General features: G+C 44.2%; 1 protein-coding gene across 3 annotated transcripts in view; it reads left to right on the forward strand.

The window, feature by feature from the left end:
- Positions 1-26951, forward strand: part of MTUS2 (microtubule associated scaffold protein 2) — a 297375-nt gene that overhangs the window by 16897 nt on the left and 253527 nt on the right. Inside the window, exon 1 of one of the 3 annotated variants that reach the window (XM_082220221.1) lies at positions 11051-11232. The exons of the other annotated variants lie outside the window; for them this stretch is intronic. The gene's annotated coding sequence lies outside the window, so the exon portion shown is untranslated. Of the gene's footprint in view, positions 1-11050; positions 11233-26951 lie in introns of those variants that run through there. 3 annotated transcript variants of the gene reach the window in all.

A 26951-nucleotide genomic window follows, 5' to 3' on the forward strand; every position in this document is an offset into this window, starting at 1 on the left:
TCCTAACCAATGTTGATGACCTGGTTAGTGGGGTAGAAGTGGAAGGATCATTAGGCGCGAGTGATCATGCTCTTCTGAAGTTTACTATACAGCGGAAAGGAGCAGCCAAGCATACTAGGACTCAATTTCTTGACTTTAAGAAAGCCGACTTCATAAAACTTAGGGAAGTGCTGGGTGAGATCCCATGGACAACAATACTAAAAGGAAAGGGAGTTCATGATGGCTGGGAGTTTGTTAAGAGGGAGATACTAAAAGCACAACGTCAGGCAATACCAATGAGACGGAAACATAGAAGGTGCCTAAAGAAGCCAGGGTGGCTATCTAAAGAACTTTTAACTGAATTAAGATTAAAAACGGATGTGTACAAAAAATGGAAAAGGGGGGAAACCACCAAAGAGGAATTCAAACAAATAGCCAGCACGTGTAGACACAAAGTCAGAAAAGCTAAAGCACAGAATGAACTCAGGCTTGCTAGAGAGGTTAAAAGCAACAAAAAAGGCTTTTATGGGTATGTTCGTAGCAAAAGGAAGAACAAAGAAACAATGGGGTCACTCAGAGGAGAAGATGGTGAAATGCAAACAGGGGACACAGAAAGGGCTGAACTACTCAATGCCTTCTTTGCCTCAGTCTTCTCCGATAAAGAAAACAATGCCCGACCTGAAGAATTTGGAGCAAATGATTCAGCAAAGGAAACACAGCCCAGAATAACTAAGGAGATAGTACAAGAATATTTGGCTAGTTTAGATGTATTCAAGTCTCCAGGGCCAGATGAACTGCATCCAAGAGTATTAAAAGAACTGGCAGATGTGATCTCAGAACCACTGGCAGTCATCTTTGAGAATTCCTGGAGAACAGGCGAAGTCCCGGCAGACTGGAGGAGGGCAAATGTTGTCCCTATTTTCAAAAAGGGGGAAAGAGAGGACCCAAATAATTACCGCCCAGTCAGTCTGACATCAATAGCAGGGAAGATTCTGGAGCAGATCATTAAGCAAACAGTCTGTGAGCACCTACAAAGGAATGCTGTGATCACCAATAGTCAGCATGGATTTCTGAAAAATAAGTCATGTCAGACTAACCTGATCTCGTTTTTTGACAGAATTACAAGCCTGGTAGATGAAGGGAACGCAGTGGATGTAGCCTACCTTGATTTCAGCAAGGCATTTGACAAGGTGCCCCATGATATTCTTGTAAAGAAGCTGGTAAAATGCGGTCTTGACTATGCTACCACTCAGTGGATTTGTAACTGGCTGACTGACCGAACCCAAAGGGTGCTCATCAATGGTTCCTCTTCATCCTGGAGAAGAGTGACTAGTGGGGTGCCACAGGGTTCTGTCTTGGGCCCGGTCTTATTCAACATCTTTATCAACGACTTGGATGATGGACTCAAGGGCATCCTGATCAAATTTGCAGATGACACCAAACTGGGAGGGGTGGCTAACACCCCAGAGGACAGGATCACACTTCAAAACGACCTTGACAGATTAGAGAACTGGGCAAAAATAAACAAGATGAATTTTAACAGGGAGAAATGTAAAGTATTGCACTTGGGCAAAAAAAAATGAGAGGCACAAATACAAGATGGGTGACACCTGGCTTGAGAGCAGTACATGTGAAAAGGATCTAGGAGTCTTGGTTGACCACAAACTTGACATGAGCCAACAGTGTGACGCGGCAGCTAAAAAAGCCAATGCAATTCTGGGCTGCATCAATAGGAGTATAGCATCTAGATCAAGGGAAGTAATAGTGCCACTGTATTCTGCTCTGGTCAGACCACACCTGGAGTACTGTGTCCAGTTCTGGGCACCACAATTCAAGAAGGACACTGACAAACTGGAACGTGTCCAGAGGAGGGCAACCAAAATGGTCAAAGGCCTGGAAACGATGCCTTATGAGGAACGGCTAAGGGAGCTGGGCATGTTTAGCCTGGAGAAGAGGAGGTTAAGGGGTGATATGATAGCCATGTTCAAGTATATAAAAGGATGTCACATAGAGGAGGGAGAAAGGTTGTTTTCTGCTGCTCCAGAGAAGCGGACACGGAGCAATGGATCCAAACTACAAGAAAGAAGATTCCACCTAAACATTAGGAAGAACTTCCTGACAGTAAGAGCTGTTCGACAGTGGAATTTGCTGCCAAGGAGTGTGGTGGAGTCTCCTACTTTGGAGGTCTTTAAGCAGAGGCTTGACAACCATATGTCAGGAGTGCTCTGATGGTGTTTCCTGCTTGGCAGGGGGTTGGACTCGATGGCCCTTGTGGTCTCTTCCAACTCTATGATTCTATGATTCTATGATTCTAGGGGAGAACTTCTGGAAAGAGAAGAATCCCAAACCAGTTTGGGTGAATGTGGTGATCCCCTGGTCTGTTATACTACTAGAGGAGTCCCAGGCATATTAGAAGTTGGGAAACTGACAGAAAGTACCACCTTATTTAAGAACCTAAGTATTAGGACTTAAGCTGTAACAACTATACAATTAGGTTTAAGGAATTGATGTCAAAAAAGAAGTTGTACGTTGATTAGAAGAAGTCTGTAACACACACGGAATTTACCATATACAGTGGTACCTCGGGTTAAGTACTTAATTCGTTCCGGAAGTCCGTTCTTAACCTGAAGCACCACTTTAGCTAATGGGGCCTCCTGCTGCCGCCGTGCCGCCAGAGCACGATTTCTGTTCTCATCCTGAAGCAAAGTTCTAAACCCAAGGTACTATTTCTGGGTTAGCGGAGTCTGTAACCTGAAGCGTATGTAACCTGAAGCATATGTAACCTGAGATACCACTGTATATAGTTTACTGTTTTCTCAAATAAATCTTATCTTCTGACACATCTTTTGTTTTACCAGTTTTGTTGAAAAATAAATCCTTTTTTCTGTTTACGGTAACTTCTCCAAGTACTCCAAGTTTCTCTTCAGAAAAATTAAAATTAGCCAATAGTTAAGAGGGGATTCACCAAACTGCATCCCTGGAAACCTAATGGGTGGGCAAGATCTGCCTGTGTTAAAACTTTGAGTCCCCCTCTCCTAACCTAGCCTCAGATTGTATATATGTGTAAATAAAACCATATATCCTAAAGACACCACAGTCTCCATTGACCTTCATTCGAAGGAAACTGAGCTCTGGGGATGTTCTCACTTCTTGGAGACTGGAGTGCAGGCAACAACAGCAAAAAGGAGAAGCATGGCATGGCATGATCAGTGAGCCAACAGTGAGGAGAAGCCACAACTGTCTGATATCCTGCAACTGGGTGCTTTAAATGTCTATGACTCTGCATGGAATCAGGCAACCTGACTTAGTACGCCACAGCCTGTTACTCTGGCATTCCCTTTCAAAGCATTTATGGTTTAACCAGGGCTTTTTTTCCAGTTGGAACTCACCAGAACTCGGTTCCGTCACCTCTCAAGTGTGAGCCATTGTCATTATAAGAGAACAAGGCAGGCATTCATGTTGAGTTCCAGCACCTCTTTTTCTAGAAAAATAGCACTGTAAAAAACGTTTCTCAGTAGGGATGCTTGAGTATTTTGTTCAAACTGCATTTTTAAGCAAGTCAGCCTGATTTGCATTTCCTGGACTAATATGTAGATTGGAATGCAGTGATCCTTCAGTTTTACACTTCACTGAATTTTGCGATATCATTCTCAGTTCAACAAACAAAGCAAGATGCACATTTCAGTTTAAATGTACATGCGAAAAGGTCTTTTCAGATAAAGCACAATGTGTATGTGATAAAAAGAAGGCACTGAATGGTGCAGAAACAGGATGAAGCAGACTTAGGAATGAACACATGCAAAGCTGACAGGAACTGAAAATAGATTGATCCTTCCATCCCTAGTTCAGTGGTCACCTTTTCAACAAAGCTTTCAAAACAGCCAACAAAGCGATGCAAGAAATTTGTTTTAAAAGCTTAAAGCAGAAAGAAAAACAAGAAGCAATGAGATTAAAGTGATCCAGCCCAAAACTATTTTCACCTGGGTTTGAAAGGACAACAAAGCAAATGCTAGCTGTATGTACCCAGGGAGGGTACATCCCACAAGCAAGGTGCCATCACAGAAAAAGGCCCTTTTCTGATTCCCCACCTGGTTCACTTCTGAAGGCAATGGTTCCTGGAGCAGAATCTCTCATGCACATCTTAATGATGGGGCAGGTCACCATTAACCACTTCTGATCCTAAAAAGACGACCTGGATAACTCAGCTGATTAGAGCATGGTGCTGATAATGCCAAAGTTGGAGGTTTGATCCCTGTATGGGACATCTGCATATTCCTGCATTGCAGGGGATTGGAATAGATGATCCTAAGGGTCCCTTCCAACTCTATGATATGATCTCTGCAATGTTACAGTAAGATAATACAATGTGTTATGACCCTGACATTGTGGCTAGCATACCCCTGCTATTGTAAGCACTGGCTTGCCCACTCAGCAAGTCTTAGGACTAGGCCATTAAGTTTCCATTTGCAAGACAGCCTTTGAAGACACTTCAATGATCTCCTGCATTCAGGATGGACTGATTAAAAGGAACAACAACACCGAGTCCAGTGCATTCACCCAGAACAGTATCCACTTCTTTCATTCTACCAGGAGTAAAAGCATTAGCATTTTATCTTAGCTGATGATGGGGCCTACTGCTGCATCCCTTACTCATAGCTTGTAGTAATTATTTAATTACTCACATGAATAGTTCTATTTAGGCACTTGCAAAATTAGCAAGTATAACCAAATGCCAGCCTCATGAGTGAGCTGACATTTGTACGTAGCCACTCATGTTGCTGTAGCAGCACTCTATGAAGGTTAGAATCCCCTGTTCCCAATGGAAAGAGCATCTTCTCTCACTCACTGATGTTGGCAGAGAGGCATTGCCCCAAATGGCCTTGTTAGCTGTCGTTATTCAGACACCCATATAATCAGGCAAACAAGTTACATGGCTCCAGCAAACCACTGCTGTGATAAAAGACAGCATGGAGCGAAAAAAACGAATCTCCAAGCAATCACTTTTTAAAGCAAAACTGTTTGCTGTCACTCTCAGTTCCAGCAGCACTAATTTCAAAAGCAGCCGGGCCCATCATGCTGCTCCATTTAATAAAGTCATATGATTTCACGGGTTTCTCAGGCACAATCCCTTAAGCATACAGGACATTTCTTATAGCTGAATTTGAATGACAATTTGTCTGATAGATGAGTTCATGTTCTGCAGCAATAGAGTCCTGAAAGATCCTGGATTTGCATTATATGAGGTGTAAATTTGTTCTAGGTCCTTTATTTCCCCTTCTCCTTACACTACCCCCTTATCATATGTCAGAAGAAAGAACCAGGCGGTTCTTGCTTGGAGCCAGAGGCTGCGTACATGCTATACCTTCAAAGCACATTTGAAGCTCATTTCCTTCAAAGAATTCTGGGCACTTTAGTTTATCCCCCACCTCCCCCAGAGTTACAATTCCCAGCAATCCTTAATAAACTGTAGTGCCCAGAATCCTTTGAGGGAAAGAATGTGTTTAGAATGTGCTTTAAAGGTATACAGTGGTACCTCGGGTTAAGTACTTAATTCGTTCCGGAGGTCCGTTCTTAACCTGAAACTGTTCTTAACCTGAAGACCACTTTAGCTAATGGGGCCTCCTGCTGCTGCTGCGCCGCTGGAGCCTGATTTCTGTTCTTATCCTGAAGCAAAGTTATTAACCTGAAGCACTATTTCTGGCTTAGCGGAGTGTGTAACCTGAAGCGTATGTAACCTGAAGCATATGTAACCTGAGGTACCACTGTATACATGTGCATAGGATTTTTGTTTTGGGGGGGCAGAACCATCATGATTGGTCAGTTAGTTAAGTATTTCTATAGCTTTACTTGATCTAGAGGGGCAGCTGCCTCCCCCCTTACGCTCATGGGTATATAGCAGGGGTCGGCAAGGTTTACCTTGCCTGGGCCGGTTCACCCCAGCGGATGTCGCTCCATGACCTGGATTGTATGCACGCCTGTGGTTTCCGGCGTCTGCGCAGATGCGATTTCTGGCGCTGCGAAAGCGAGTCCCCAGGCCGTGCTGCGCTGGTTTAGCGTAGCGCACAGGGACTCGCCGAGTGGGCGGCTCAGTTCAGGGGCGGTTTGTGGGCTGGTTAAACGACCCCCGTGGGCCGCTTGTGGCCCATGGGCCTTCGGTTGCCGACCCCGGTATATAGTGTGTACACAGCCTTAAACTGCAGTTCTAACCCCTGCAGCAAGTCTCACTGAATTCAATAGAATGTTTGTATGAATACGCATGGTTAGGATTGCGCTGTTAACTGCTCTACCTGTGAGCTATTGGCTCTCTCAGTTTTTGGCAACAAGACTATGCCCTGCCCAATGCTTTTTTTCTAGAACCCTCTAAGTGTCCCTATTTTCAAGCGACAGTCCTGGATTTACAGAAGCCATCCTGGTTTTTTATTTGATTCTGGAATGTCCTGCTTTCGAACGTCCCTATTTTCATTAGAGAAATGTTGGAGGATATGGTAGGACATCCCTATTTTTATTGGAGAAATGTTGGAGGGTATGGAGTTATGTGACTCCTGAACCAAGGAGATAAGTAACTATACAACCTTTGGAAGACATCTGAAGGCAGCCCTGTATCATTTTATTATGTTTTTACTTACAGTACTTTGAAATATTGTTATTACTGAATAAGGACAGCCCTATTTTCATCAGAAAAATGTTGGAGGGTATGGGACAATCACCATGAAGTTTTATTCTGTTGCTTTTCTCATCAGTGGGCTTATTTTATTGAGCTTATCTTAAAAAACATCAGCATCTTCAATCTGAATTAAAAAGGAACACATTTTGCTTTCGGAATTAAGTTTGACAAGGCTTTCCCTTTGTGGTTCAAGCCATTCGGTTAACTAAGGCTTTATCAGGGCTTTCCAACTGTCCCTATAATTTCCCTGTAGCAGATTTGCTATAGCAGAATAAATATTAACCTGGAAGGAAGGGGTCTTACTCTAGACTCGCATACGATTTTCCACACTGAATAAATTGAACTGTGTTGTCCAACAGCAGCATTTGCTTTGACAGTTATTTTAGGGGTTGCTACACACACACACACACACACACACACACACCATTCTAAAGGAACAAAGCCTTCTTTTCAGCATTTACATAGCATTTGATTAGGTGTGATGAGAGCACTGATTGCCCTCTGGAGTGCAAAGCTGAACTTGGTGATCAAAAGCATTAATGCCATAGATGATAATCGGTTGCTAAAGTGCTGTGCTGGAGAGGTGACTCTCAGCCTCAAAGGCAGCATAGGTCTCTCTCTCTCTCTCTCTCTCTCTCTCTCTCTCTCTCTCTCCCCCTCCCTCTCTTCAAGTTTGGTGGGCTTGGAGGTATTTGGATCAGTTCAAGAATAAAAAGCCTCTCTGTGATGATTTGGCTACGTAAGGGATTTTGACCGGGATCCTTTATCAAGACTGTGAACAATTGCATTCCCCGTAGAGCCCCATCATTAAAGATTCAGTGATGCTTTTAGGGGTGACTGGCGCTCCTGCCACCAGCTAAAGATTAATGACTTGTGTGTAGGATGGCTTAAACAGATGCTTTTGTTACCTAGGCAATACCCCAGCTGGATGGAATGTATCTTGCAAGCTCCGTCTGCTAGGATGAGTTTTTGAGAGCCAAGGCTGGTCCTGAGATAATGCCCCTTTCCATTCAATATAGCTGATTCTGCAAATTTTGGGACTTCAGGCTGATGTGAGACCTTTCCTGACAAATTCAGCATCAATGGAAAAAGGTCCTCCCATTAGAAAGTTATTTCTGTGGCAGGTAAATCAAAGCAAGATTCTTAAATGGACAAAGCCAACACAACTACAGAGGAAATAAAATAAATAAATAAATAGTCCAGTAGCCTGTTAGAGACCAACTAAGTTTGTTCCGGGTGTAAGCTTTCGTGTGCAGGCTTATATCCAGAACAAGCTTAGTTGGTCTCGAAGGTGCTACTGGACAATTTTTTATTTATTTCAACTTCGTCAGACCAACATGGCTACCTACTTGAATCCACAACTACAGAGGGACATGTATTGGAATAGAAAACCTACTGTGCTCAGGTCCTGCTTTCAGACTTCCCATGTGAGAAGAGAATGGAGAGCTAGATGGGACTTTGACTGAATACAGTAGGGCTCTTCTCCTATTCTATTCTACTGGATTAAGGCAGCAGTTTAACATTTAATCAACTGTTCAGCTGTAAATGTCAGTTTGTTTCAATGCTGCAAGAAATCCAGATGTTTGTGCTGTCACTGGAATACCAGGCCACAACAGAGGAGGCCTGCTTACAGAATCTGAAATGCTTCTTCCTTGTTGCAGAAACTCCTGCCTACAGGCTTGCTATTAAAAATCTGTTTGGGGTATTCAACTTTAGTGATAAACAAAAACAAAGGCATTTAGTTCCATTCAGTTCTGTGTGCTTTGCTCTAAGTCATATTTTTTTCTTTGCATAACTCCCCTAACAATCATGAGATTCTTTGCCCCAAATCAAGTCACTAGACAAGTAGGCATGCCACTTACTACTAGAGGGACAGCCATACTACAAGCAAAATTATTATTATTTCTATTTATATAGCCACCTATCAATAAATATTCCCTGGGTAGCCTATAGCAAGATATTAAAAATGCAATATACATTAGTAATTAAAAATAATTGAGGAAGAATAAAGAGGAGAGAAAAAACTTCAGTGTATAATGGCAGCATAAAATAGTTTGCAACCATTAACACTGGCAGGGCAGAAGGCAGGGAGACTAACTGTAGGTGGTGCCAGAGCCAAGGATAGCCAGAGCCAACTAATTATAGTTTTGTCCCCACCCGCCTCCCTGAAGAATTGTACAAGTAGGAAATCACTGAAATTAAGGAGGAGGAACTGACAGACAGCACCACCTGCTGGACTGGATGTAAATAAAAAGGAAGCCAGGTGGGAACTGGCTGAGGGCAGCCTGGGGTTGGTGGCGCAGTGCCCTATTTGGCCTAATGTAGCATGCAGCACTATAAGGGACACAGGTGGCGCTGTGGGTTAAACCACAGAGCCTAGGACTTGCCGATCAGAAGGTCAGCGGTTCGAATCCCCACAATGGGGTGAGCTCCCATTGTTCGGTCCCTGCTCCTGCCCACCTAGCAGTTCGAAAGCATGTCAAAGTGCAAGTAGATAAATAGTTATCGCTCCGGCGGGAAGGTAAACAGCGTTTCTGTGCGCTGTTCTGGTTCACCAGAAGCGGCTTAGTCATGCTGGCCACATGACCCGGAAGCTGTACGCTGGCTCCCTCGGTCAAGAAAGCAAGATGAGTGCCGCAACCCCAGAGTCGGTCACGACTGGACCTAATGGTCAGGTGTCCCTTTACCTTTTACCAGGCAGCACTAGCCTGATGGTCCATCAGAGCTCAGATGATACATTTTATAAGTCAGGTTTCCTGATTTTAAAGACATTTCCTAGAAGAAAGTTCCATTGTTAAGAAATGCAGTTAATGGGTTAACTCTTCACGAATCAGCAGAGATGGCTCATTCACCACAATGCACCTGCAGGCATCTTGTGACTATCTTATGTGTTACTGGGCAGATTTGGTGAGTAACTTTGTGTTTAAAAGGGCTCATGTTAGACCCTACTGTGTAGCTTGTGTTAGGAGATTGTAGGAATCCTTGAAGACTATCTGCTGGAAATGTGGCTTCCAGTGAAGCCATTTTGAAAAAGTTATCTGAGAAAGAAGTTGGAAAATTCCCAGACTTTTGAACTCGGAGAACTCTAGCAGTTGCAGGACTTTGCAAGCAACTCAGCTTAGGACGTCTCTGTGGACTTTAACACAGTAAGGACTTGGAAGCAAAGAACACTCTCTGGGCTCAGAGAGAGAGAGAAGATTACTTGTAACATCTTTGCATGTATATATAGTGGTGTATGTTGGTGTTTCCATTCTTAAGGAAATCAGCCCTGAGTGCTCACTGGAAGGACAGATCCTGAAGCTGAGACTCCAATACTTTGGCCACCTCATGAGAAGAGAAGACTCCCTGGAAAAGACCCTGATGTTGGGAAAGATGGAGGGCACAAGGAGAAGGGCAGAGGATGAGATGGTTGGACAGTATGAGTGTTCTCAAAGCTACGAATATGAGTTTGACCAAACTGCGGGAGGCAGTGGAAGACAGGAGTGCCTGGCGTGCTCTGGTCCATGGGGTCATGAAGAGTTGGACATGACTAAACGACTAAACAACAACAACATGTTGGTGTTGGCCTAGGATAGACAACTCTGCAAAAGTCCTCTTTCTGTGGTGAGCTTTTGGGATGCATACACCCAACAAGGGTGTGACTTCTTAATATAATTTATCAAACTGCTCAATAAATTGAGTACTGGGTAGCTACAACACAGCCCATTTCAGAGGTGCACAATTTCCCTTTGCCAGCCTTGAAATGGGGAAAGGAAAGGGTTCAAAAAGCTTCAACGCTATGCTACTATTGAATCATAGAATTGTAGAGTTGGAAATGACCCTAAGGATAATCTAGTCCAATCCTCTGCAATGCAAAAATCTCAACTAAAGAATCCAAGACCATCCAACCTCTGCTTACAGATCTTCAATTAAGGAGAGTCCACAACCTCCGGAGAGAGACTGTTCCACTGTCCAGCAGCTCTTACTGTCAGAAAGTTATTCCTGATGTTTAGTCGGAATCTCCTTTATTGGAACTTGAAGTCATCGGTTCGAGTCCTACCCTCCAGAGCAGGAGAAAACACAGCGACTGACACAGACAGTATCCAACACCAGCACCGAAAATCATAGTTTGGATCGCGTCTTCCCGTCCTGGAGGTTCACAAGGCAGCCATTCTTCCCTCATTTCCTTTTGCAGCCGAAGCCCAAGCTCATCGGAGGCCTCCAACCAGCAACACACCAAGTTCATGGACGGACTCCGTCTCCAACTCCGTCTCCAACTTAGAGGGGACGAGGCAGGGGCTGCCAGCGCGACGGTGCCTCCTTTGCGCCGGCAGAGGGCGCCGCGGCTCACGGTTTGGCCGCCGCAGTGGGAACGGCAGAGCGGGCTGAGAGCGGAGGCGCTCGGAGGCAGCGGGCGCCGCTGGGTGGCCGCTCCCTGCGCCGCTTATATAGCTCCGCATCCCTTTGCGCGCGGCGCTGTCATCAGTCGGGGCGGGGTAGCCGGAGCTGCGCGAGTGCCGCGGCTCGGAGTGCGAGGACTGGCGAGGGGGGGAGGCGGCTCTTTGTCCTGCCAAGGGAGGAACAGGAGGCAGCGAGTGCCGCGGAACCAGGTATGTCCCTTCTCCAGCATCCTTTCCTCCTCGCTTAACGGGCACACTTTGGGTACCAACCCGCCAGAGATGCTCGCTGCAGCATCCTTTCAGGGAGGTGATGCTCAGCAGCCGCGCGTTGGACTCAATAGCGGGGTGGGGTGCGGGCAGAGGACGGGGCGGCTTCGGGGGTCCCTGTGCCCACTTGCTGGGGGGGGGGGGAGATGTTGGGAAAGGCTGTGATGGGTCAGGTTTACTCGAAGGCTCTGGGCGGTTTGCCGGCTTCCCTCTGAGAAACCTCCCTCGCCCGCCCCCGCGGCAGCCTCTCAACATTATTTCTTCCTGCGCAAGTTTTTAAGCCTGCTGGCCCTCTTTTCCCTCCTTCTTCTCCCCAGTCACCTGCTCGTAACACGAGGAGGTGCCTTCAGGACTCCCAAGCCAAAGCGGCTGGTTCTCAGCTTAGGACCCAAACAAGCCCTCTCCTCTCCTCTCCCCATCATTCCCTCCCTCCCTCTCCAACATATACACTCCCGGGCAGGCAAAGACTAAATTAGCCGAACAGACATAACAACAGCAGCAGCAGCACCACCAAAACAACCTCACGCCTGGCTTTTTTTTTTCCTTTTGCGGACAGATTGACTCTTGGCAGTGATCACCCATCCCCGACTCCGCTCCCCTTTCCCCGACAGCTGTTCAGATGGGATAGGAAAGAGGAGGTGCCTTGCTTTCTTTCACACCGGCGTATTATCTGCTCACCCACCCAGCGACCCCAGTCTTAGGGGGCAAAAGAGACTCTTCTCCGTCTCATTCTCTCTCTCTCCCCCCCCCCCCCCATGTTGCCGGCAATAACAGGCAGCCTCTTTCGGTATCTTCTTAGCAGGAGAACAAACAGTGGTCGCTGGGCTCTGCCTCGTGGAAGCGCTGCGTTCAGTTTCCTTCTTAGGCTGGACAGCCCCCTGCGCCCAACGATCCGCCTAGGCAGCGTGGAGGTGCTGGTGAATCCAACCACCATAGATGGTGGCATTGTCTGCGCAGGATACTTAACTTGAAGTGCTGCTGTGTATCTGAGCTGACTGGCAGAGGTAGCCAACGTGGTGCCCCCTCTATATGTTGGACCATCCAGCACCATGGCTAATGGTCAGCGAAAATAGGAGTGGGAATTCACCAACATCTGGAGGGTGCCTGCTCTAAGGCTTTACCCCCTGCCGATTATATACAGGACTACCTATGGCTTGTAAATTGGTAATGCAGTCTATTGTTGACATGGGTCACTATTCCCGTTTTTGATGGAGAACTGCAGTTGAGTGCATTAGCCACATGATGAAAAAGATGCTTAATAAGTGACATTTTTAGAGAGAGAGAGTGTCAGAGAGAATAATCTAGGAAAATGTATTTGTCCTGCAGTGATGTAGAATTCCCTGTGCACATTCTACCTTGTTCATATGAACTCAGTAGACGGCTTAGGCAAGCGACTATCTCTGGCTTCAGCATTCAACTCCCATCTGCCATAGGGGACGTGGGATGCTAATATGCCCTGACCTATCTTAAAGGGTTGTTGTCAGGATTACGGAGATGATGTCACACAAAGCGCTTTGAATACTTAAGTGCTATATAAATGCTAATTATTATGATTGGAAATGCTGGAAAGATGAAAATACCTGATAACTACCTGTGAGTATTCTACCCTGCTGCCACCACCATTGTGAGAGCCACAGATTGGGACAGCTGCTCCATGCAGCTGCTGCCCAGTCTTGGGAAGGCAAAGAATAAATTGTGCTCTACATTCTGTACACACACTTTTTAAAGAGAGAGAAATTCATGAGGATTATGTCAGTGTAAGAAGGATCTAATGTATGAGATCAGTCCATGGAACACAGAAGTAAAACCAAGTCTAAAACGGCAATCCCACAAACTCTTACCTGAGAGTCCCATTGAATTCAGTGGGAGTAACCTCTGAGTAGATATTCGTAGGATTGCATTGTGTGACTCTCTCACCACTAGATTACATCGTCTTCATTTTCGAGAGTATTGCTGCCACTAATGTAATCTTGAAAACAACTCTACTCAGTAGTTATTAGCATTTAATGGGTGTGGAATTGAGATGGGGAGATAGCAACTGGCTGAGGGCTAAAACAGGACTTAATTCCAAGTCTCTCAGCTTCAACTTAAGGTAGAATCCCCTAAATAAAATGTTTTAAGAACTGTTTGTTTTTGTTCCCTTAAGTCTAAACTTTGTTCAGGGTTATGAAGCTGGCTGGCCATAAAGGCAGGGTTTCTTTTGTTTTGAAACCTCAATTGGCAATATTTCTAAAGGCTGGTTTGTGTGTGTGTGTGTGTGTGTGTGTGTGTGTACACCCCCCTCACTTGATTTCTCTTGAGAAATTTCATGCTTGAGAAGAAGCTGGAGCTGAGGAGTAGAGCATACATTTTGCATGTTCATGGTCCCCAATTTCAATCTCAGGCATCTCCAGGTAGGGCTGGGAGAGAACCCTGCCTGAAACCCTGGGGAGCTGTTGCCTGTCAGAGTAGACAGAACTTGGCTAGATGGACAATTGATCTGATTCCATATGAGGTAGCTTTGTACATTCCTTGATTACTGTATGCAGGGGATGACAGCTGAATGTGTGAATGAATTCCATGAGTACAATTGTGTTGGATGCTATATCAAAGAGTTGCCTGTGGAAATCGAAAGCTTACCAGCATGAGTAGATAAATAGGTAACACTGCGGCGGGAAGGTAAATGGCATTTCTGTGCGCTTTGGCTTCCATCACTGTGTCCTGTTGCACCAGAAGTGGTTTAGTCATGCTGGTCACGTGACCTGGAAAGCTGTCTGTGGACAAACGCCGGCTCCCTCTGCCTGAAGGGAGATGAGCTCCGCAACCCATAGTCGCCTTTGATGGACTAAACTGTCCAGGGGTCCTTTATGTTACCTTACCCTATTGGATGGTACATGCAAGCTATCAGTAGATGTTGAAATGAGCCAACCCTGATATGGAAATGATTCCAATCATTGTCACTCATGGCATGCTTTTAATATCCCCTGTGCTATTTGTGGGGTTGTGATGTTGTCTAGCTTTTGCACAGTCTCTCACATGAGCATGTAATGTGTTAGTTGTATTCAGAGCAGTAGTGGTCCAGCATTGCAGAGGGAGTTGAAGACCCACTGTGATAGCTCAGTTGGTAGAGTATGAGACTCCTAATCTCAGGGTTATGGGTTCAAGCCCCATGTTGGGCGGAAAGATTCCTGCATTGTAGGGGGTTGGACTAGATAACCCTTGTGGTCCCTTCCAGCTCTACAATCCTACGGTTCTACTATTTGTGCAGCAGGGTCCCTGTCTCTAGAGTCCTAGAGCCACCCCATGAGCATGAAAGGGGAGCTTTTTAGACACTTCTCACCCTTTATGCTGGTTGGAGCCAATGAAAAATGAAATGAGGTGAGTCAGCCATTGAGGATTGGCTGCTAGGGTCACTCTAGAGAAGGTATGTGGGATAAACACCGAGGAAGAGTTGTTTTGTATCTCCAAAGTTAATCATTTTGCCACTCTGAAAATGCTAGGTGCTTCAATTTCAGGAGAATGGTGTGCCAGTTCTGTTACATACAATGGAACTTCAAGGAAAACTCAATTTAAGGCAGTCCAAAAGAAGATATTGGAGCGCTCCAAACCATTTGTTTGCACCATACATGCACAGAAAATAGATCTAGCTGAAAGGCAGCGCACTGAGACCTGCATTTATTGTTGCAGTGCATCCTTAATTATTATTATTGTACTGTCTTAGATGATCCTCATAGCCTTTTCCAACTCTACAGTTCTGTGCTCAACTTACTTCAATGTAAATATGCAAACCTTTTACTGGTACCATTTTGTTTATACAACCAGGCAATTAGCAACTTTTATCACTGGAAGCAAAATCTACAGCTTTAAGGGGGGAATTACATTTATACCCCACCCTTTTCTCCAGGATGCTCAAGGTGCCATACATGGTTGTCCCCCTCCTCATTTAAACCCTGCAACATCCCTGTGAGATAGGTTAGACTGAGGGGCAGTGTGACTGGCCCAGATCACCCAGTGTGTTTCATGGCTGAGTGGGGAGTCAAACCCTGGTCGGCCAGGTTCTGTTATTAACTGATTAATTAATTTTATATACCATCCTTCATCAAGAGATCACAGGGTAGTTTACAACATAAAACACAAAATATGCCATATAATAATAGTAAAAGGGTGTGGGAAAGGCAACCACCCTGCTTTGAAGGGATACAGATTAACAGTTAGTTTCCTGGTTAAAGAGGAATGTTTTTGCCTGGTGCCTAAATAGATGTAATGAAGGTGTCAGGTGAGCTTCCCTGCGGAGAGCATTCCAGAAATGGGGAGCCACCACAGAAAAGGTCCCGTCGCGTGTTGCCTCACTCTGGGGCTCCATTGAGGGAACACTTTGACCACTGCACCACACTGTCTAGGGAATAAGTCCCATAGAGCACAATGGAACACGCTTAGAATAAACCGCATGTAGGCTTGCACTGAAATTGGCAATGTCAGAGACAGAGCTCTAGTGATAAGGGAGATCTGGTCTCTCTCTCTGTCACTGTCTCTCTCAACTCACTGCTGCTGGATCCTTCAGTGCACTGGCCCAACTGATGTCAGAGCTCTAGGGATGGAAGAGGTTGTGTTGAGGATCTGCTGAGGGAGGATCAGGAAGATACTTGGATCTGAAAGATCCAAAGCCATCCTGGTTCCCAAACTGAGAAATATAGGTGACCCCAGGAGCTCATGGATACCTCTCCCTTGAAGTTTCCATGCATTGTTCCCAATGGGAAGAAAATGGCTAGTGAATAAATATGGAGGAATGCAAGACATTTTCTCCACTCTCACTTCAGCTCAAGCTCAGCAGGGCATTGGAAATGGCAACTGAACAACCTTCAGATTCCTACCACCACCTCCACTTGAGGGTTGCAGCCTAACATAGCCACCCTGCTGTGATTCTTCCTTGTGGATGATTCATATAGGATCCAGAGTGCTGTTGTGGACTCTGTTTGCATCTTCAGTCCCAGCGCATGTGACAGAGTAATAAGCAGGGGCTTTAAAGTACCTGCAGATCACAGTTCTCCCCTCACCAGTGATTAAAGGGGAAGCATCTTGCCCTCGATTATGTGCTTCTAAGTTAGATGCTATGCATCACTTCCGGGGTGGTATGAACTTCAGCACCTCCCGTTCTTGAAACTGAAAAGCCCTTGATTGTTTTACCTAGTTTTCATTATAGAGGCTATAGCACCCTAATTAATAAACTGAAGTGTGTGTGTGTGAGAGAGTGTAAAACAAGATTGTAGCACAATATTATTGTAATTTTTTAATCTCACAGAAAATAATTAACAGGGAAAATGTTGCAAGCTGAATCTTAGATCATGCATTGATCAAAGTAGCAGTGTATCAAATTGGAGCAGTGCAAGCTCACAGACTACTAATTACATGGCAGCAAAGTTGAAGTCCTTGTTCAAGCAGTTCCCTTTGAAGTCAGGAAGGGGAACATGATGTTTAAGAAACGGAAGCCTCGGGGTCCCTATTCTTAAGTGTCTCTCTGAACTTGATCCTTAGTGTGAAACCTACGGGAGGGCAAAGGCGCCTTTAAACCTCCTTCATGAATCTCTCGTTATGGGAATGGCCAAGAGCTGGATCATTTCTACATAAATGAGGGCAGACTTAGATTACAATTTCCACCCAGGCAGTTACAACAAAAGAACTTGACAAGTGCAAGACCAGCCAGTTTTGAATGCTCAGCATTTATTTGTTTGTGCGTGCTAGCATCACAGCAAATACACTTTCTTTTTGCTCAATCCATTATGCAATAGCCTTTCTGGTCTCCAGAATCTGAGGCAAGCTATGAGCCAGATATTACATAACAAATCAAAGCAGCTTCCTCTGACCCCAGGGGATGTTTTGGCAGCTAGGAGCAGCAGGAGCCTAGAGATGCAGGGCAGGCTGGGGAGGGAAGTTCATAGGGGAGCTACAAAGCAGACTCAGCAGAATGTCCTTGCAGGAGGGAAGTGCTGGCTGGGTGCAGTTTGTCTTGGTGGATTGAAGCACAGCGGAAGACTGGTGTGACCATCTACACAGTGCCAGGAAAGAGGGAATGCATCACATAGAAAGGGGGGGGGGAGAGGACGCAGACTCGCATAAGATTGGCAGGTGGTAATTTTTTTTTTTTTACAATTCCTTTTAATTGAAACTTTTCAACATACAATATAATAAAAAACAAATCAAACTAATCTAAATATAAGAAAAAAGCAACAACGAAAAGAGATAAAGGAAGAAAAGGGGGCAAATAAAATACACAGCCCTCTCCCAAAGGTAGATCTTAACCCTTGTCTCACACAGAAGAGAGTGGACTCCCCCCTCCAGCTCTCAGCTGGGAGCTTCCCTTTCTTCTCCCAGCCTCCCACTTCATCCAGTTCCCCATCCCTGTCCTAAGGGTACGATTCTTTGTTTAGGGTTTAGGTTGTATTTAGGTTTGTTTAGGTCATGAGGCTGGGGAGCTTGGCTGTAACTTTGTGGTGGGACCATAGCTCAGTTGAAGAGCATATTGCACACAGAAGGTCTCAGGTTCAGTCCCTAGTATCTCCAGGATCTGATACCAAGTGGTGACAAAGAAATGTGCCTAAGATCTTGGAGAGCTGCTGCCATTCAGAGTAGGCAATGCTGAGCCACATGGACAGATCATATGACCTCTCCTTCCTAGGGTTCTCTGTGGAGAGAATAGCCACACAGTCCTCAAAAGCCATCCCTTAAAACATGGACAAACGTGCATTCGAGTGCAGGAGAAAGGGAACTCAGAGCCCCTAATCAATTAAAGGCAAAATGGCATAGTGTAGCCTCTGTTCAGTAATTTAAAATATATGCCTGGTGGGATGCTTCTGTGCTGGAACTGTATAATGAGAGCAGGAGAGCGCACTGTCTCCACAGACATGTTCATGAAAATAAATACATCAGAATTCAAAATACATCAGAGATGCATTATAGGACAGAGTACCCAGCAACACATAGCCTACTTAGTATTTCACTCTCAGTCAGCAGTTTAACATTTGCAAATACAAGCCTGAGAGCACTTGCCTGACCACCTTACATTGTGATGCTAGGATATAGTCATTATTACTATTTACTGCCCAAATTTTATCCCATCCAGAACTCAGTGTAGCTCCCAGGAAGTTTCCTTCTCACCCAACATTAAACAGATCCTGACCTAGTGGTACTACATCATCATCATGATGTCATAGAATCGTAGAATTGTAAAGTTGGAAGAAATCCTAGGGGTCATCTAGTTCAGGCATAGGCAAACTCTGCTCTGCAGATGTTTTGGGACTACAATTCCCATCATCCCTGACCACTGGTCCTGTTAGCTAGGGATAATGGGAATTGTAGTCTTAAAACAGCTGGAGAACCAAGTTTGGGAAATACTATGCCTATGCCTAATCTAGTTCATCCCCCTGCAATGCAGGAATCTCAACCCTGAAAGTGCCCTTAGGGCAGGGTTAGCTAATGTGGTGCCCTCTAGCTCTTTTGGACTCCAACTCCCATCAGCCTCAGCCTACATAGGCTGTACTCAGGGAGTGATGGGAGTTGCAGCCCATGACATCTGCTATCCTTGGCTTAGGGGCACAGAGACATGGGACATAGGAAGCTGCCTTATATAATTGATCAGCCTAGCTCTGTATTGCCTACACTGACTGGCAACAGCTCTCTGGGGTTTTCAGACAAGGACTTTTCCCCAGTCCTACCTGGAGAGGCTTAGGGGACGTAAGGAGACTATGTAAGATTCATAGAGGATAAGTCTATCAATGCCTGCTAGACATAATGGCTTTATGTACTATTTCCAATATGAGGTGCTTTGTTCTGTTCAATTGATGGAGGGAGTATGACTCTGAATACCAGTTTCTGGGGAGCACAAGTGGGGAGAGAGTGCTGATCAGAACATGACTGCTTGTTGAAAAGGTAGCAGAGTGCAGACTTACCTGTTTGGGAATATCCTGCAAGAAAAGATTAGCATTTTGGTCTTTTCCCAAAGTCCTCAATTCAAGGCAGAACAGTGACTATCTAGGATGTGGCAGGTACACGACTGCCCTCTTGCTTTCCTTAGGCTGTTGTGCATTGCTTTGTAAGACATGTTTGTTGTGGGCCAAAAGCTTATCAGCAAAATATGCTTTCCGTTTAGAGAATGCCATTCCTACAGTGCCAATTGATTTGTGTTGCAGACAGAGAGAGACTGGTACTGCTGCATGTAATTAGAACTCGCCTGCACCATCATCAACAAAAAGAGATGATAGGAGAAAAAGAGTGTCATTTTTTTAATGTATTGGGTCATAGCACTCTCCCCATACAAGGATTTGGGTCAAGAGTTTAGTACTACTTCTGTATCTTTGTGTAATTAGCTGATAAAACGACCAAAAGATTAATGGCTTTTTGCTGCTGTTGCAGCTAAGGACAGATACTACAAACAGACATGTGATAACACTGTAACAGTCAATCCAGTTAATTATTGCTGGATTACAGTAGAAATCCTATCGATGTACTGATGAGACTCACATTAGGCTCAACAAATTAAGCATGATGATAATTATGCATGAAATATTACAATGAAATGATAAGGGTCCCGGTTGTGATTCCAAAGTATTACTGATATTGTTAGTTACTCAAAAGCAGGACTAGCTAGCTTCTCCCTCCACCTCTTTCTAAACCATGGATGTTTGTTCAGGTAGTGTTGACTGCAGTGCTGAAAATGTCAATTATTGAATAGTTCAATAACATTCTGTATTGTGTTGTTGCTGGTGGCTGTGCAGAAAGCTTCAGTGTCTGCAGAATGCATTTCATATTGCTCTTACAAGCTTAAAGGTTTGCTGAGAATTAATACGGTCTATTATTCTTTTGGAGATTCTCATGCATGGTTGCATGCAGTCTCTTGATTTGCGGGGCAGATCTGATTGGAACGCTAGTCCAGCACTGGCATTCGAAGAGGAATAAATAGAACATGACACCTAACCCCCTCCCCTTTCTAAAACCAATTTTGATAGGGGTTGGGGTGTCCTGCTTTACAGAGGACAGTCCTCTATTTGAAGGGCTGTAATAGGACTGACCTTTATTTGAAGGAGTCCTCTTTCTAAAGACCTATCCATTTTAAACCAAAATAACCACAAGAAGGGAGGGCAAGAGGGATCTTAGCATTGCTTATTCAGAGGTAGCACCCGGATAGCAGACGGAACAGGAAAACAGAACACCTGGTCATCATATTCCTCATGGTGAGGTGCATTGTAGTTGTTGTTTTTAAAGTATAGCAATGAGTTCTAAATTTTCATCTATACACTATTTTGCATCTACTGTATACACTAGCATATGAAAAAGTATGCAAATCTGGGCTTCATTTGCTCACTTTTTTGGTGATACCCAAGTGGTCACCCTGGTCTTAAAGGTAAAGGTAAAGGGACCCCTGACCGTTAGGTCCAGTTGCAAACGACTATGGGGTTGTGGTGCTCATCTTGCTTTATTGGCTGAGGGAGCTGGCGCATAGCTTCTGGGTCATGTGCCCAGCATGACTAAGCCGCTTCTGGCGAACCAGAGCAGCGCACGGAAATGCTGTTTACCTTCCCTGACATGCTTTTGAACTGCTAGGTGGGCAGGAGCTGGGACCAAACAACGGGAGCTCACCCCGTTGCGGGGATTTGAACTGCCAACCTTCCTATCGGCAAGCCCTAGGCTCTGTGGTTTAGACCACAGTGCCACCTGCGTCCCTGGTCTTACATTACTACAATCACAGATTTATCTCCTTAGGACAGCAATGTATTTTTTAAATGAAAAGGTTACCTGGTTAGAATCCAGACAGCTGCTCTGTAACAGGTTAACCTCCCATTTTACAGCTTGGATGCCTACCTGAAAGAATAATACTTATCAATGCTTGTATCTACTCTCTGGGGGTACTCAATATATGGTCCATGGGCTGAAACCTAGTAGCTGAGACCATACCTTCAGTCTCTTAAGTCCTGCCAATTGGCTTTTTTGTTCTATGGTAGAACTCCTTGCTCTTTGGCTCAGACTGGTAGTTTCAGGTTTCCATAGGTCTTCCAGGCTAGAAGGCACAGATTAGAACAGAGGAACAGGATGACCACGTGACCAGTTTCCCTGCTCAGTCTCCTGCCCAGGTGCTAACACTTGATAAGCAACACTGAGATCCCTCTCATTTGCCCATTCTTCACCAAGATTCTGGAAACGCACTTGGGTGGTATAGGTTCAAATCTAGTAGTGATCAGCAGGGTGGTGCAGGCAGGATGGTGTTGTTCACCTGGATCCCCAATGTTACTAGTGGTTACCCAGAGAGGTGAGGTGACAGAGAGCTCAGTGTGGCATGGGCGCAGTACTGGGACCAATCTAATGTGCCTGCTTGTGTCTGCGCACTGCACCAAGCTCCTTTCTCTATGTTGGTAAACAGCAGCGATGCTCAGTGCTGGACAGCCAAGTGAGCAATGATGCCCTGCCTGCAACATCCCACCAATACTGTTCAAATCCCAGTTCCTTCTGTACCAGATCGAATCCTGCCCAATAGAAAAAGTGGTTCAAAAATCGCTTGAAAGTGAAATGGGTGCATCCCTTTGCACCTTAAAAGTGTTATAATAATTTTAATAATAATAATAATTTATTATTTATACCCCGCCCATCTGGCTGGGTTTCCACAGCCACTCTGGGCGGCTCTCAACAGAATATTAAAAACACAATAAAACAAACACTCAAAACTTCCCTAAACAGGGTGGCCTTCAGATGTCTTCTAAATGTCAGGTAGTTGCTTATTTCCTTGACATCTGATGGTAGGGTGTTCCACAGGGGCGGGCGCCCCTACCGAGAAGACCCTCTGCCTGGTTCCCTGCAACCTCACTTTACGCAGTGAGGAAATCGCCAGAAGGCCATTGGAGCTGGACCTCAGTGTCCGGGCTGAACAATGGGGGTGGAGATGCTTGTTCAGGTATACTGGGCCGAGGCTGCTTAGGGCTTTCTATTGTTTACCTGTTTAGGGTAAACAATAGGTTGCCAATCCTTTGACCAACTTTAAAAAGCCTGCTTTTGGACTACCTCTCTCTGTAGGCGAGCCAGCATTGCAGATTCTCCGTAGGATTCTATATTTACAGACAAGATTCAGGGCTGTGATGTTACAAGTTGTTTTGGAAAGGAGTATTTCCTCAGATTAGAAAGTCACATCTGACCTTGGCTGAGATGATACATAATGCATGAGAACATTTTGAGTCCATTTTTCACAATTAATCATGAATAAGCCAATTCCATGATGGGACCAAAAAGAAAGAAAGGATGTCAGATACCATTTGTTTGCAAATGCATTGGCTTCATATTGTTAGCATGATTTGTGTGTCAGCTTAAATATATATATATATATTTACCAGTATTTATCTCTGCATTTAAAAGTGAAATGTGCATAGGAAATTGATCCTTTTTTAGGACATGTTAACTGATTAGTTTAATCTGCCCTTCACCAGCAGTTTGTGGGCATGCTTCCTATCCCCATTCTTCTCTGATGTTGTAAACTATTGTCTGTATTTCATTTAAAGCCTGTCTTTTCCTCCACATGAAACTTCAGATCTCTCACACACCTTCAATAACAATCTCATCCCCCAGTCATCTTCCTTAATATTGCTCAGGGAACATTTCAAAGATCACTCTCTTTCACAGTTGCAAAGAAGGGTGAATCAAAAACACTTCCTACAGATGTTCCTGGTCAGCTGAACAAATACTTCAGCAAATTCATGCTGCCCCCCACCCCCCACTGTATCCCAGACAGAGATGAGATTTGCATCTTACAACTTCAACTACTTATTTGAGTAAGACAGTATTGTTATTTTGCAGGTCATGCAAAATATTATTACGATTTTGTCATTGCCGCAATTACTTTGGTGAACAAATAGCACCCCCCCAACAGTTGAGGAGAGTTCCCTTCAAACCATAAATCCACCACTCAGTCCCCTCAAGATAATTATTTTTGAATTTGCTCCAATTTTATGATTCCCTTGGTCATCAGCAACATAGCTTTGCAGCCATAATTAGATCTATAAACCACTTTCTTTTAACCAACCACGAACTGCTCTGGATGCTTTTTTAAAAAAACACCTCTCAGCTTAAGAAAAGCTTTGTTCTGGACTGCTTCATTTATGTATTAGCTGCAGTAGAAGCAGCTAAATAAATAAATATGATATATACTGATAATTAACTCCTTTAATGATGTTAATACTGGAAAGTTAAGCTGCTCTCACTTCTTTTATCATCCATGCTTTTCTCTTAATGGGATTTCCTTTCTGCTGCCAGAAGACATTGAGCCATATTTTGAAAATTCCTTAATAGCAGCCTTTTGCACCTTTCTTCATTGCCTAGCCCTTTGAAACCAATATACGTGTATTATGTTTTTATTCACCTCTAATCTTCAAAGCTAACCTGAATTTAGTTATATAAAAGAATAGGAGCCATATCCTCTGGCATCCCATTGTTCCTTTCTCCTAAGCTGTGAGGAATGTTCTAGGGATCCAAGCCCCTCTTAAGCATTAAGTGCGTCTAGCAGTGAAGCTGCTGGGATTTGTCACTGAAGGTCTTTTTTATAGTTTGTCTAAAGGAAATCTATTATGAACATTTTTCCTTGTATGCCCTATTCCAATGGGCTCCAACCTTTGCAGATCCAGGATGCAGTGGCAAAATGGTGAATTCCATGTTAGGGATCATTACGAAAGGGACTGAGAATAAAACTGTTGATATAATAATGTATACTTATTAACAGTGAAACCACCCTTGGAATATTGCATGCAGCTTTGGTCATCTCACTTTGAAAAGGATATTGTGGAGGTGGACAAAGGTTCAGAAAAGAGCAACCAGATGCATGTAGGGAACCCAGCTTGCTCCTTGCAACATTATACTCAGTGTTTTTTCCCCCCTGGAGGTACTCAAGGGTACACAGTACTGGGACACACCCACCCACCTGTTAAAAGTGTGGTACTTACTATAACAACTTCATGGTGAGTACCAACAACCTTTTCCTTTTAAAAAAAAGCACTAAATAGTTTTTACATGCTATCCACTCTGCTGTACTAGCTCTCAGTTTTGTCTGAGATTGAACATAAGAAGAGCCTGCTGGATCAGGCCAATGGCCCATCTAGTCCAGGATCCTGTTCTCACATTGACTGCCTAGATACCTCTGGGGCAGGCATCCCCAAACTCTGCCCTACAGCTGTTTAGGGACTACAACTCCCACCATCCCTAGCTAACAGGACCAGTGGTCAGGGATGATGGGAACTGTAGTCCCAAAACAGCTGGAAGACCGAGTTTGGAGATGCCTGCTCTGGGGAAACCAACAAGCAGGACTTGGGTACAAGACCACGCTCCCCTCTTGTGGCTTCCAGTAGCTGGTACTCAGAAGCACTACTGCTTTGGACTGTGGAGGCAGAGCATAGCCATTATGGCTAGTAGCCATTGATAGCCTTTTGTCCAATTCTCTTTTAGAGCCATCCCATTTGGTGGCTATCACTGCCTCTTGCAGGAGAGAGTTCTATAGTTTAACGATGCACTACATGAGGAAGGACTTTCTTTTATCCATCCTGAATCTTCCAACACTCAACTTCACTGGCTGTCCATGAGTTCCAGTGTTCTGAGAGAGGGAGAAGAATTTTCCTCCAATGTTATATTTCACTTTGTCCTCCTCCCCCACCCTCCAAAGTATGGTTGTGATGCCAGAGGTACAACTCTTCTACCAGTCTTGCCATTTGAAAGCCAGCACCCCATCATTACCTGAGTAACCAAAATGCATGAATCAAAGGCAACCTTCTTCCATGTGCATTCTTCCAAGGGTGGTTTATATGAGCTTCCTCACAATCCTAATTTGTATCTTTTATTATGCATTCATGAAACTGTACTAATGTATTTAACAGAGGTGATGATTACCATTTCTCAGACCATTCATCTTATAACTGTCCAGCATTTAACTACCCCTTTGGGTAATAATACACAACAATTGCAAGAAGCTTTTCACTGCCCCAAAGGTTGGGGTTAGGCAGAAGAAGAGATGTGATGCTATTCTGCTCACAGACTACCATTTAAAAAGAACATTGTTGCTAATACAACAGCAGGTACATTGAATGGGACTGTCGCTTAGGTTCTTATTTACAGTTTTCACCTTTCGTTTGAGCCAGCTGTCTTCGATACAATCAAACCTATTCCTGAGGCAGTTTCCCTCCCCTCCCCCATTCTAAAAATAATTCACAATTGTGCATCTATTATATACTCTGTGTTTTTTTACAATGTAAGTTTGGCTATCATGTAAAAAGATAACGGATGGTACAAACATGTTTTGTTTTTGTTTTTTAATGTAGAAGCAAAACTTCTACAGCAAGGGCAAAAAATATTTTCAGGATTTGTTAACACAGAAAGAAAGAGTGGCCATTCAACAAGATGTTTCCCTTGACTCGCTGATCAGTGTCAATGCTAGGCATAGTTTCAAATTATTATTATTATTATTATTATTATTATTATTATTATTATTATTATTAAGCTACCTTGAAGGATGTAGTGGGGTGGCTATATAAATGTAGTGAATAAATACATAAACATAAACTCTATTCTTTACAGGGATGGGGAATCTGTGACCAGCCAGGTGTTGCAAGGCTACAACCTCCATCATTCCTGACCATTGACTATGCTGGCTGGGGCTGATGGGAGTTGAAGTTCAACAACATCTGAAGAGCCACAGGTTCACCAGCCTTATTCTGAGATTAAAGCAGATGTTCCATGTGTATATGAGAGGAGTAGTAGCAGTGCAAGCTGGGAATGGGTGGAGCCTGGCTGCAGAAGGGTCCAGCATGCCCCTCACTTCTGGTCTACTTTGAGCCTTCAGCCACCCCACTTTTTAATTTTGATGGACTAGTCTAGAGAGGTTTCCAGGGTTGGTCCAGGTAAATGAGCTCCCTCTGAATCAAAAAAAGTGGACTGTTATTTTATTTTAAATTGTTAAGCTGTTGAATGTGTGAGTTAGGTGTGGGACCATGCACAAGAACAAAGAAAGAACAGAGGACATTTCATGGATGTGGGGTTCATGGACAAAGAAGGTCACCCCTCTAGTCATGGCTACATAAAATAGAGCACATGGTTTGTAAGCTCATGTAGATTCATACATAATGCTGAGCCAAGGTTTGAATTTAGAAATCATGGTTTGCAATTATGTCTGTATGTACAACCTAAGGATTGCAGGGGCTTGGGTGGACTAGATGACCCTTTGGGTTCCTTCCCACTCTACCATTTTGGGTTTCTGTGTATTGCATCCTCCATGAAGGCTGTTGCAAAATGAAATCACAGCTTCCCTCACACATGAACAACCACATTGCAATTTCATTTTGCTATCACAGTAGAATCTGATATAAACACAAGTCTCCCTGGAAGCTATAAATTGCACAGCAATTGCCTCACTACAGCTCAGTGTTGTTAAGTTTCACAGACCATTTTCAAAATCATATGCCACTTATTATTTTATCTGGAAAGCACCTAAATCATCAGTGTTCATATAGATACAGCATAAAGCCATATCATGGGAGAGGTTCAATGAGCTTATTTTAGTCATTTCATTGTAATTCATATTTTCAATTTGGGTTCCTATTAATCAAAAGCAGAACCAATCATTTTTACTTGGTATTCTGGTAGCAGAGATTCAGCTTCCTCATGACACCAGT

Source organism: Podarcis vaucheri (assembly GCF_965113315.1).
Source record: "Podarcis vaucheri genome assembly, chromosome: 4".
Classification (NCBI taxonomy): Eukaryota; Metazoa; Chordata; class Lepidosauria; order Squamata; family Lacertidae; genus Podarcis; species Podarcis vaucheri.